Here is a 12,874-nt window from a genome sequence, read left to right as displayed (position 1 = left end):
CTTTACTTTCACAGACAGTGGCTAACAGGAAAAAAATGACTCTGGGCAAAGCTGATGCAGAGCATAGTGATTTACCCATGTCAGGTCCTGAAAGAGACACTAAACCATGTCTAAGACCCACGTCAGAAGTCTTTCTAGCACACCAGAGACATGATTCAAGAACAATGCACCCAAGACAAGAGGTGTTAACCAGTTGGGCAGAGAGTATACCTTGGCACCAAGAAGCACCATTTGTGACAGAAGGATCACTTCCTGTGTTCACCAGGCCCAAGAGTCAAGAGTCCTTGAATGGCCCATGCTGGGAGAAAATGAAATTCTGTGTCCTTTTAACTAATTAACTAGTTTGTTTAAACAAGTGCCAAGTTTTTTATTTACTCATTTCTTGCATTTGAAGTACTCCTTAATGGTATCCTTGGCTTGAGAGTCTTTGCCGTAGTCCTGAGCTACCACACAACTGCAACCAACCGTTTTCTGGTTTTCCCTCTCCAACAGTTTTACAGAGGCCTACCCATTCCCTTAGTTTTGTGTTGTCATCAACCTTAATTAGGTGGATTTGGTGTTCAGCACAAAGGGCCTCCACCATCTTGACATACATTGGCTCATCACAGTCGGATGCAAGCACACAAGATGGGCTTGGTGCTTGTCTAAGGCTTTGGCAGCTTGGGAATTCCCTGTGCTAGGCCATCATAGGTGAGGCCAGTCTTCAGCATTTCTGGTAAAGCAGTATCAACCTCTATTATACCACCAGCTGCAATGCCTTCCTTGCCCCTGGTGGTTGGGAAGAGGTAGAGGTGAATCTCGAATGTACTAGAGCCTCTGCTTTGGAGGCTCAGCAGTGACAGGGAAAGTCAGTGCCCTTTTAAATACAGATTTGTTAATAATACTAACCTTCCTGAGTTTACTCTTTCAACTGTAATACAAGGATGGAAATACTCTGCTTCAAAAAAAGCATTTTGTAAATAGTAATAATAATTACTATTGCTATAAAGTGCTAACAAGAATGGGGCAAGGATCATTTTGATGCCTGAGAGAAGTCTTAATGAGAACCCAGACCTGTATGAGAACCCAGACCTGTATGTGTCCCCTGTATAGGGACAACCAGGGCCACACACCAAAGTGATAACACCCACCCCAGACTGAGAAAAACTGCACAACCCCTCTTTCTTCACCTGGTGTCCCAGTTCTGCTATTGCATATAGTGTTGGCTGCTTAGACCAGTAATACTCCAAACACCTTTCTCTTTTGCCACCTTTCTCTGGCAAGGCTGTAGAGGCTGGAAAATTGAAATACTCATTTTTCTAACCTCACTTGGAGCTGTGGTGGTCATGTGATACCCTCTGGCCAGTGAGGCTTAGGATGAAGATTTGGATGGGGTTGGGAAGGTGGGAAGCTTGTGGGAAGAGTTTTGCATTTCTTGGTAAAGAGCACAGGGGCAGCAGGCTCTGTTTTTCCTTGTTTTCCTTGAACCAATTTTATTTGTTAATTGTGGAAGTAGAGATAAGTGAAAAACAGAAACATATAATAAAACCAACAAAATCCATGAAATTTACCCATGATTCCTCTACCCAGAGGTAACCTCTTATTAACTTCAATATTATGGTATATTGAGGGGAGAATGTTTTTAACGTGTTTTTTTAAAAATTGTTTGTTTGTTTGTTTGTTTGTTTTGAGAGAGAGAGAGAGAGAAAGAGCACCAGTAGGGGAGGGGCAGAGAGACAGACAGATGGACAGACAGAGATGGAGAGAATCCCAAGCTGGCTCCTCACTCACAGCACAGAGTCTGACATGGGGTTCAGACTCACAAACCATGACCTGAGCCGAAACCAAGAGTTGTCTGTTAACTGACTGCGCCACCTCAGCGCCCCAAGTTTTTGATGTTTTATATCAGAAGTTCCCAGAAGTTTTATATCAGAAGTACCTCCTTGGATGTGATTAATTTCCTAGAATAGTCCACAGAACTCAGGAAAACAGTTTACTCACTAGATGTCCAGTCTGTTGTAAAGAATATATCTCAGGAACAGCCATATGGAGGATATAGAAGGTAGGGGTGCTGAGCTTCCATGACCATTCTGGGCACACTATACTTCCCAGCACTTCCACGTGCTCACCAATCCTGAAGCTCTGTGAATCCTGTACTTTTGGGATTTTATGGAGGCTTCACTATGTAGGCATGATTGATTAAATCATCAACCTTCAAGAAAGCTCCATTACACAAACGACCTTGCAATGGTGATCCTTTAGGGGATGAGGAAGGAGCTGCTTGAGCTGTTTTTGGCACACAGTGGACTGAAGAAACATTTGCTTCTATCTGCTCTCTTCTTCTTGAACCCCTTTACATTTGGGGAACTCCTCCTACTTCATATGGTCCTGGTAGACCAGTTACTCACAGCACCACAGAATCCCCACTCTACTCAGAATCAGACATGTGACCCAGGTTGGCCAATCACAATGCCATATCCCGGTGCACACCGGGACCCAAACAAGGTATGGGCTCTTGACCTCATGTGGGCCAAAGTCCTTCACCAGAGTTTTCCCAATTGGATCTGGAGAGGTAGTTCTCTATTATGCTCTTGCATGGAGAGTTATGAGGATAGAGGCCTAGGGTTGCAAGCAGTCATCTACCCAACCATATGAGAAGGGCACTCTGTAGTGGAAGAGAATGAAACCAGGCAGAGATGGGAGTTTCAAAGAGAAGGCAAGAGGGAGATCAGGTCCTGAGGCCCTGGTTTCCCACTCTTCCCCAAGGCTACCCAGCCTTCCTGGCTCTGTGAACTAGCGAATTCTCTTCTTGCAGTATATCTGTCATTTGCAGCAAAAAGAATCCTGACTAATGCCAGAGTGAAGAAAGGGAGAGAGGAGTATATAGGAGAAGGAATATCAGCTACTAGAATAATCAAGAGTCCAGGAGAAACAGGAAATCAAAGTAAAAAACTAACCAGGGATATATAGGCCAATAAACCTTGAAAATAATTGGGCAGAGTACCAGATTTTTCTCAATTGATGGGGACTTGAGAAAAAAAAATAGTTTTGCACATTTAAGGACAAGATGACAAGTAGATAATTTATGGACATCAGAACATACCTTTTTGAACTAAGTGCAAATGTATATTAGATAGGAGTTTGTCACCTTCGTGGGGACAATTTGCTACTCTCTCTTAACCCTTGCCATCTCCACATAGAAATTTTGCTCCACATATTCCACTGTCCACTAAACGGTCATTTTAAAACCTGATACCAACTGTTCCAAATGTGTCCCTGTCCAAATTCAATGCCAAAGTAGCTAGTCATAACAATGGCAATAAGAAAAATAATTTGAAACTTCACATTCTTTTCCCATGATGGAAGTACTGAGAGGTAGTGAAGTGGACATAAGTCAGGCAAGGATCTGGGACATCAGCCACTGCTTATGTTGGCAAGGCAGCAGAATAAGATTTGGGGTTTTATGAAGCCTGGTGCTATGTTGTTGTGCTCTTCATATACAATTATAGGCATGAAGAAGTATTGGTTTCTAGAGACCTTCTCCCTTCTCCTTCACCATCATTTGTATGCTTACAGATATTTAAGTGCTGCCACACTGGGGATGTGCTCCTATGAATATAATTTTCAGTGTGGGGCACCTGGGTGGCTTAGTTGGTTAAGCATCCAACTCTTGATTTCAGCTCAGGTCATGGTCTCACAGTTCGTGGGTTCAAGCCCCATGTCGGGCTCTGTGCTGACAGCACAGAGCCTGCCTGCATGGGATTCTCTCTCTCTCCCTCTCTCTGTCCCCCACTCTCTCTCAAAATAAATAAATAAACTAAAAAAATTTTTTTAAAAGATTTCAGTGTAGCAGGGTACCTGGGTGGCTCAGTCGGTTGAGCATCTGACTTTGGCTCAGGGCTTAGGTCATAATCTCGCAGTTCATGGGTTTGAGCCCCGTGCCAGGCTCTGTGGTGACAGCTCAGAGCCTGGAGCAGCCTGCTTCAGATTCTGTGTCTCCCTCACTCTCTGCCCATCTCTTGCTCATTCTCTGTCTCTGTCTCTCAACAATATACAAATGTTAAAAAAATTTTTTTAAATTTCACTGTGTCTTTTTATGAGTTTACCACCTAAACTTGGAAAAACATAAGAAACATTAGATTTGAATCTCAATTTATGTAACTCCTCCAACTACTTACATATAATGGCAAAATGACTCATAGTTCGTATGACTCATTCTTAGAGTTCCAGATTAGCAATGCAGAAGGATTTTCTTATTCTTTCTTCCAGATGGAAGCTCCCTCTCCCCACTTGTTTCTTAAAAAGCTTTTTACATGGGAATGTGGCCTTGTCTGGGAGTGAAGAAGGCAAATTTCTGGGGCTAGTGACGCTAAGGATAAGAATCCTCTGGAGCATAGGAACTACAATCCAGAAGCCTAGAATTTTTTTAGGATACAGACTGTATATTCATGTATGAGAAGGCAAGTGCACATGTATACTTGTGTGGCTAGAAGAGAGTGTGGAGAATTCTGTGTGTCCCCTTTGCCCTTCTCCCCTTCCAGTTTCATCTGAGGAGATGGCCGCCCAGCTATAGATGAACTTTTCTCACCTCTCTTACTGTTAGGTTTTTTTAGCCATCCTCCAAGATGCCTCTAACAATTTCTGCCTCCTGGTATTCACTCCTTTGCATAGTCCCTTCCCACATTGTACCAGTGTTGGTCTGTGTGATGATGTGTCACTTCCGAGATTAGTTTAAAAGACACTGCAGCTTCTCTCTGTCTCTGTCTGTCTTTGGGATTATTTGCTCTGGGGGAAGCCAGCTGCCATGTGGAGCAGCCCTGTGGAGAGGCCCATATGGCAAGCAATTAAGGCCTCCTGACAACAGCAAGTGAGGACAGAGGTCTGCCAACAACTATGTGAGTGAGCTTGGAAGTGCATCCACCAGCCCCTTTCGAGTCTTCAGACAACAGCAGCCCTTAAAATATAACCACCCAGCTAAGCTGCCCCTGAAAACTATTTGTTGTTCTAATATGCTAATATTTTGGATCATTGGTTTTGCAGCAACAGATAACTAAAGCACTAGGTTGCCAAAGGAAGTGATGTGTGCTATTTCTGGTTAATGCCTCTAAAAATAATATGTGTGCCCTCTTGTTCTCTTCCCACTTCCCTGAACTAGAATGTCACTATGGTAATGAGCTGTCTCAGATTGTGTAGGTGGCAGCAGCACCTTAGAGTTTGGAAGGCAACAAAACAAAAGGAGCCTGAGTCTCCATATTATTCAAAAATACCTGGTACAGCTGCATTAACAACCAACCTCCAATCTCAGTGGCTTAAAAGCAGTGTTTTATTTCTCACTCCCACAAATATGCTACAGCTCTGAGAAGTTTTTCAGGATGGCTGTCCTTCATATTAATAATGCTTCCATGCAAATTTCAGTGACAGGGAAAACATGGGCAAGTAAATGATTCTGGCACATCCCACACTTACATTTCACTGACCAAAGCAAGTTGCATGACACCATCTAACCCCAAGGGGGCAGAGAAGTACAATCCTCCCTTATTTCCAGAGAAAGGAGGCTGGGAATATTTTTTCAACAGAACTAATATCTACCAAAGCCCTCAACACCATCAATCACATCAGCCCTGGACTCCTATCCAGGAAGGAGCCTAATAGAGAAATAAACATTTGTTTGGTTAAGTTGCAGTGTTTGGGGATCTCTTATTGCAGAGCCTAGGCAATATCCTAAACATAAAAGCATATAGCTATTAAAGAATGGATCTAGGACCTGCCTACATATTAACTGGTTCTAAAGTTATTGACAAGGAAAATGAAGGCACACAAATGGGTAGCCCTATTTGCTCTTCCAGATCTACTGTCCATCCTTTTCTACCTTATTCTGTGGCCAAGGAGGGTGACATTCACCGACTGTCTCAGCCAAGCTCCTTTCCCTCTGACTATTGGTTGAGTTTAGTCAATGATAGTCACTAGTAGGAAGATCAGAGTATAAGAGTAGAGTAATGTCAGGGTATTTTTTCCCTATATATCCAGAGTCACAGTTTGACAGTGACTATGTTCTTCTAGCAAAGGCCACAGCTGCTAGCAGGAGGCTCTCTTCAAAGCTATCAATCTCTCCAGTTTCCAATAATGTCTCTCTCCCTTTGACCCATTCTCAGCCTAGAAATAGTGTTATTAGCCTTAATGTTTCACTGCCCCTTGTTGGTTTCTCTTGATACTCTCACATCTTTGTAGAACCCTTTCATTAATCATCTGCAATAACTTCTGCCATCTTTTTCCTGCCAGTACCCCAACCAATACAATACACTTTTCCCTCAAATTATAGCTATTAGTCAAAACAGCCAATGACAGAAGAAATGGACAGACATGAAAGTCTCAAAAGGATGATTATCTTTTGGATCAACGACATAATAGTCAAAGCAAACAGGCATTAGCACCCAAATCTTACAGAGCATGGGAAAGATAGCCCCTTTATTGACATCATCAACATAGTGAAAGCCAAGTGGCATCTTAAATATTTGTGACTATCCCAAATCATTCTAGCAAAAAGCTATGTGACATACTTATTCTAAAATTAAAGCTTATCCCCAAATATCTCCATTATTCATTTCAAATATCACTGACTTACCAACTTAATTCCTTAGCTGGAGTTCCATTGAGTTCAGCCAGGAAGCTCTGAATTAGAACATGGAATTTGCCAGGTTTCTGTTTCAACAAGATCCAGGGAGCCTCCAAAATCCCACAGGCCACAAAGAACACTGCTTGCAGCCCAACTTATTCCATGGTGAGAGAAGAAAATAAAGAGAGAGAGAAAGAGAGAGAAAGAGAGAGAGAGAGAGAGAGAGAGAGAAAGGGAGGGAGGGAGGGAGAGAGGAAGAGAAAGAGGGAGGGGAAAAAGGAAGGAAGGAAGAAAAGGAAGGAAGGAAGGAAGGAAGGAAGGAAGGAAGGAAGGAAGGAAGAGAGAGAGAGAAAGGAAAGGCACAAAGAGGAAGAGAAGAAGGAAGGAAGAAATCTGCCTATCAATTTCATCATCAGCAAATAAGGAGCTTCCTCTTCCAAATTAAAAAACCAACCCCTCCCCCCCAAAAAAATCCTCTCATGTGCCCCATCTCAAGGACACAAAGGTAGGGGACCTAGAAGAAAAAGTGGCTTTGCTTTCAAACACATCTACTTCCAATGGGGCATCTGCAGTGGCCAAAGGAGGAGCCAATAAGATTATGGAAGATGGTTTTTATTCAGAAAGAGATCTGGGATAGAAACTCCTCTATGATTGAACAACACAGTTGAGAAGAAAATGAAAAATATCAGATTCTTCATCCATTCATTAAATATTTTCCGGGGCGCCTGGGTGGCTCGGTCGGTTAAGCGACCAACTCTTCTTGATTTCAGCTCAAGGCATGATCTCACAGTTCATGGGATGGAGCCCCATGTTGGGCTCTGTGCTGACAGCAAGGAGCCTACTTGGGATTCTCTTTCCCTCTCTCTCTCTGCCCCTCCCCCATTTGCATGTGCACATGTTCTCTCTCTCTCTCAAAATAAATAAATAAACTTAAAAAAACATTTTCCTATTCTAATCCAAAACAATGCCAACAAAATCATGTGTATTTGTTTAAATGCTTCTGGCTATAGGAGACTGAATATCCAGTTGAAAGTGGTTTATTATTAGAATTATTAATAGAAATAATAATTAATAGAAATAGGCTTTCTATTGTCTCGTATTAAAAAGGCAGGTGATTCCAGTTTGCTTAATTCAATAGCTGAAGTAGGCTAGAACTCTAGGTTATCCTCTCTTGGATCTTTTCTCCATCACCTCATGGTCCCAAGACACTGATCTAGTTCCAGGCATCACGTCCCACATAATATCATCCAAACGCAAGAAGGAAAAGCCCTGGTTTTCTCCTTAGACAACTCTCATTTTACTTTATCAGAGAGGAAAGCCTTTTCCCAGAAGCCCCCTTTCCCCTCATTATCTAGAATTGGGCCACATGCTCCATGAACCCCATGTCTATAATTGGTGAAAACAGCACTTAGAACAGAATGACACATAGCAGGAGCTTATTAAATATTTGTTGAATGAATGAAAGGTGAACTGGATTACCATGGTTGCCTTAGACTAATTACAGTCCATCTCCTGGAATCCATTTTTGCAGCATACATTGTCACTTGATGGCTCAAGAAAAGTGTCATTTTCTTATCAAGGAAGAGGGAACGAATGACTCTTGGGCAGTAAGCCAATAGCGAATGCCACATTGGGCCATTTCTTCTTAAAGCAGAGAATAAGAGCAACCCAGGAAAGGGCTTATTATTTTCTAATGGTTACTTTGTAAAAAAACAACTGTTTTTGGATTTAAACAAATCATTCATGCAAGGAGGTACCTCATTAGCAGAAAAGTTACCATATTCTAAAGGGAAATTGATTTTCTATTTTTTGCCCCACCTTAGGCCTCAATTCCTTCAGCATATTCTCTCTTGGCCCACCCAAACCCAGGCTAGGTTAGGTGTACTTCCTGTGTATTATCAAGTACTGCTTACCTCCTCATAGTACAGCACTTACCACACCGATTATACTTCCTGTTTATTTTTCACCCCTGCAGTAGCAGCTATGATGGGTACACCAAACTCTGTTTCCTTTCTTTTGCACCCAGCTACATTTCCCAACCTCCTTTGCAGTTGGGTGTGGTCACTGACTCAGTCTGGTGCAGGCAATGTGGGTAATGTGGTGTGAGCCACTTGCAGGCTTGGCCATAAAAATTAGCCATCTGATCTCCTAGTTCTTTCCTTCCCACCTGCTGGCCGAAGGGAGAGGGCTCTGTGGGCACAGAGGAATGTGGGACAAGGAATAGCTGCCTGGAGCGGAATACCTGTCCTCTTTCCAACCTGAATCAGACTGAGATGAAATGCTGAAGAGTATGGTTTATTACTGTGCTAAAGCCACTAAGAATTAGGTGCTCATGAGTGTGTGTGTGCTTTTGTTACAGCACTTACCCCCCACCCCCGACTAATACAATTCCTCATTAGAATGAAAGCTTCTTGAAAATAGAAGCCTTTGCCATCTTGATTTTTTTGTTTGGCTCAAGAGGTGGGATGAAGCGGAGGGGGATGGGGAGAGATGAGGGGAAAGAGGTGGGATGAAGTGGGCTGTGATCCACAGGGAGGAGTTAGTGGCAGCAAGTCAGGCGGCTGAAGAGGGCTGGAGAAGGGCCTCCAGGGGCCTTGGGGGCAGAAGGTCAACGTGAGGTGGGAAGAGGAAGATAGCTTTGTGCAGGTTTCAGCTAGCTGGGGTAGAGGGGTGTTTGTCTCCTACTTTTTGCATGGACTTTGTATGCATTTTATATGGGTATTCCTTGGCCTAGAATAGCGTCTGTCATGTAATTGGCACTTAGTACATTTTTAAATGAAATTAATATAATTCTTTTGACTTGTTATCAAGGGGCCACTATGTGCCAAAATTGCTTTAACTTTGTAATGTTATCTTGGTAATTTTTTGTATCTCCTCCTAGCTCAACATTGAAATTTAATGGTAAATCTCTTTAAAAGGGGATGGAGTTACCTGAGGTGATCGTCCTCCTTGGCAGCAACAGAGGGAGAGAAAAAGCTGCCTGTCAACTTTTGAAACTGCATTACTGGGAAGAAGACACCCCCTATCCTGACCCTGGGATAAAGTGAATGGTGGAAGCTTTTCCTCAATTTTTAAAAAATGTATGTATGTATGTACGTATGTATGTATGTATGTATGTATGTATTTATTTAAAGAGTGTGAGCAGGGGAGAGGCAGAGGAAAAGAGTGAGACTCTTAAGCAGGCTCCATGCTCAGCATAGAGCCCAACTTGGGCTCCATCCCATGACTCAGGGATCATGACCTGAGCAGAAATGAAGAGTCAGATGCATAACCTTAACTGACTGAGCTACCCAGGTGCCCCTTATGTGTTGAAAAGGACACTCAAAACATTTAAAGATCAAACGGACAGTGTCGACAAGGTGCCCTAATGTAAAGTCAAGTGAGAAGGGAATATTCCTGCTGTTATTCCAGGCACACATATGTGCTGGCATTGCTGAACCTCTAAACAGTATTTCTTAGTGGCTTTTGAAATACCAATGATATCAACTAGAGTATCTCTTTAAAAGTGTAAATTCTGAAAAAAAATAAATAAATAAAAAATAAAAGTGTAAATTCTGTATTTTTAAACCAGCTCTCCTGCTCAGAGAAGCAGGAGAAACATTGCTACCTAACCTGCTTTTTCTTTCTTGTATTATTGTTTTCCACTATGTTAATTGGAAAAAAAAATTTAGCATCTCCCATTCCATCAAATCCCTTTAACTAGCTAATGTCCATGCTAGGAAAAGACCCAAAACCAGCTACTGGATTTCCTTCCTACTGGCAGTGGTTAGGGTGGGACAGTTACAGGCACCCTCTCTGGCCTCTGTTTTTATTCGTTTTCTTTCATCCCTCAGCTGCAAAGCATTGCTGGTCCCCTATCTTACAGATCTTCACAAATTTCATGCCGCAAAGAGTTTGGCTCAGGTTAGGTAGTTGCTGACTGCTTTTTCATCTCAAAAATGACCACTGGAATTCTCACTGTTGGTAAGAGTGAAAAATGATACAACCACTTCAGAAAAACCATCTGGCAGTGTCTGCTAAAGTTAAACATATAAGTGACCTATCTCCCAGCAATTCTACTCCTAGACACATCCCAAGAAAAGGGAATGTTTTGTCCACAAAAAGGCATGTATACCAATGTTCGTAGCAGCTTTATATATAATAGCCCCCAAACTAAAACAACTCAAATGTCCATTAACAGGACAATGGATAAACATTATGGCATATTTATATCATGAACTACTACACAGCAATATCATAAGAACAAACTACAGATACATATAACAATACACATAACTCCCCAAAACATTACACTATGCAAAAGAAGCCATACACAAACCAATAAATGCTGTATAATCCCTTTCGTATAAAGTTCAAGAACAGACAAAACTAATCTACAGTAATATAAATAAGAACAGGGCTACTTCTGAGTGAGGGGAGGGGGCTATTGACTGGAAGGGTTATGAGAGAATTTCTCTGAGAAGAGGGAAACATTCTAAATATTGATTTTGCCCATGGTTTCACAGATTTTTATATATGTAAATCACTCAGCTATTTTTTTTAAGATTTGTGCATTCTACTTTATTTAATTCCAGAAAGATAGATGGTTTCCATGGCTCTCAAGGAGCAGATCCACACATCTGCACTTTCCACTTCCCTACCCATTCTTGTCTACCCTTCCTGCACTCCACAAGCCTCTGCAATTTTTTGTGTTCTTACTTACTGGAAGCTTCCTGAAGTAGTCAGTCCCTGCTTAGTCTCCTTTCTAGAGTTGCCTGTCATTGCTATTGTCATGAATGGTGCCAAGGCTGATGGTCCTGTGTGTTTACTGGCATCACCCGCCCCCCCCCCCCCCCCCACCAAGAGTAGGTTACCAGCTAGAACAGCACAGACTTGGCCTTTATAGCCTAAAGTAGCTGTTGCTGATCTTTTTTTTTCAATAGTTCTTTTAAATCTTCTAATTTTTATTTCTTCAGCAATTTGTATCTTTTTCACAAATTGCCTATAGCTTTTGGGGGTGAATGAAAAAAAAATACTAATGCTTTGGTTGGTGAATTTAATCAGGACCACTGTGATTTGGGACACAAGCCCAGATAGGTTTGCCAAACAGAGTGATTGTGGTGCCAGAGGAACTTGGTGATCCACTAGCAGTGGAGGATTTATAATACCAAAGGCTGGGACTCCGGAAGGCCAAGATTAAAGCCGGTTAAATAAACCTGAGTGTTACAGTCAGAGAATAAACACAAAAAATAGAGCATAAGCCCAGTGTAAAAGGCCTCACATTTCTAGCTCCTTACACCTGAATTTTTTGCTCAGAACTTCACAAACTATAAAATCCAGGTTTTTCAGGGCAAAAGTGCCAACCCATTTGGACAGAATCCAACTTTTGTTCCAAAGTGGAAAAATGATTCTCTGCCCACAGTTGAATCACAGTAACCTAACCCAGAGAGAGAAAAAAATATGTTAAGCCTAAAGTATGCCCTCTTTAAAGTACTGAACATTCCGAGTCACCCACAGAAAGGAAAATAGCAGTGAATTAGAGGAGAGATTAAAGAACCATCTTGATTTGGAAGAAGACCTGTCCTTGAGGGCAGGCAGCTTTCTTTGCCGATTCCCGTTACTGGAAGGAAGATAGAGAGGGCAAACGGTCACTTTTTGAGTGAAGGCAACTTGCTAAGGAGTCATGATCCTCTAGGCTGCTGGTTCTCCACCCTGGCTGCACACTGGAATTATGTGTGGATTTTTGAAAAGCTCTGAGGCCTGGATCCTACCCCAGAGATTCTGGGGTGTGACCTGAGCATCTGGATGTTTCAAATCTCCCACCTGGCTTTAATATGCTGCTGAAGTTGAAAACCAATGATATATAGACATATACAAACCAATGAGATATAATTTACCTATAAAATTCACCACTTAAAGGCATACAATTCAGTGGATCTTCGTATATAAAGAGTTGAGCAACCAGCACCACTATATAATTTCAGAACATTCCCATCACCTCAAAAAGAGCCTCAGTATCTATTCAGTGCCTATTCCCCCTTCCTTCAATGTTTCTCCTGGAAAATATGAATCTATTTTCTGTTTTTATGGATTTACCTATACTAGATGTTTCATCTAAATGGAATCATATAATATGTAGCTTTTTTGTTAGACTTTTTTCACTCATCATAATGTTTTCAAAGTTCATGTTGTAGCACATACTGGGACTTCCCTCCTTTTTATGGCTGAATAATTTTCCATTGTACGGGTAAAATACATTTTGTTTTTGCATTCATCAGGTGAGGGACAGTTGCATTACTTCTA

At 41.9% G+C, this 12,874-nt stretch overlaps 1 pseudogene; it reads right to left on the bottom strand.

Annotated features, from left to right (window-relative positions):
* Positions 1 to 274: 274 nt before the first annotated feature.
* On the bottom strand, positions 275 to 9,594 carry LOC132693105 (small ribosomal subunit protein eS12 pseudogene; annotated as a pseudogene).
* Between the last annotated feature and the right edge of the window lie 3,280 nt (positions 9,595 to 12,874).

Source organism: Panthera onca, chromosome B1 (genome assembly GCF_046562875.1).
Source record: "Panthera onca isolate mPanOnc1 chromosome B1, mPanOnc1 haplotype 2, whole genome shotgun sequence".
NCBI classification, from domain to species: Eukaryota; Metazoa; Chordata; class Mammalia; order Carnivora; family Felidae; genus Panthera; species Panthera onca.
The sequence above is the reverse complement of the archived record's forward strand: the minus strand, read 5'-3'. Positions and strand labels throughout refer to the sequence as shown.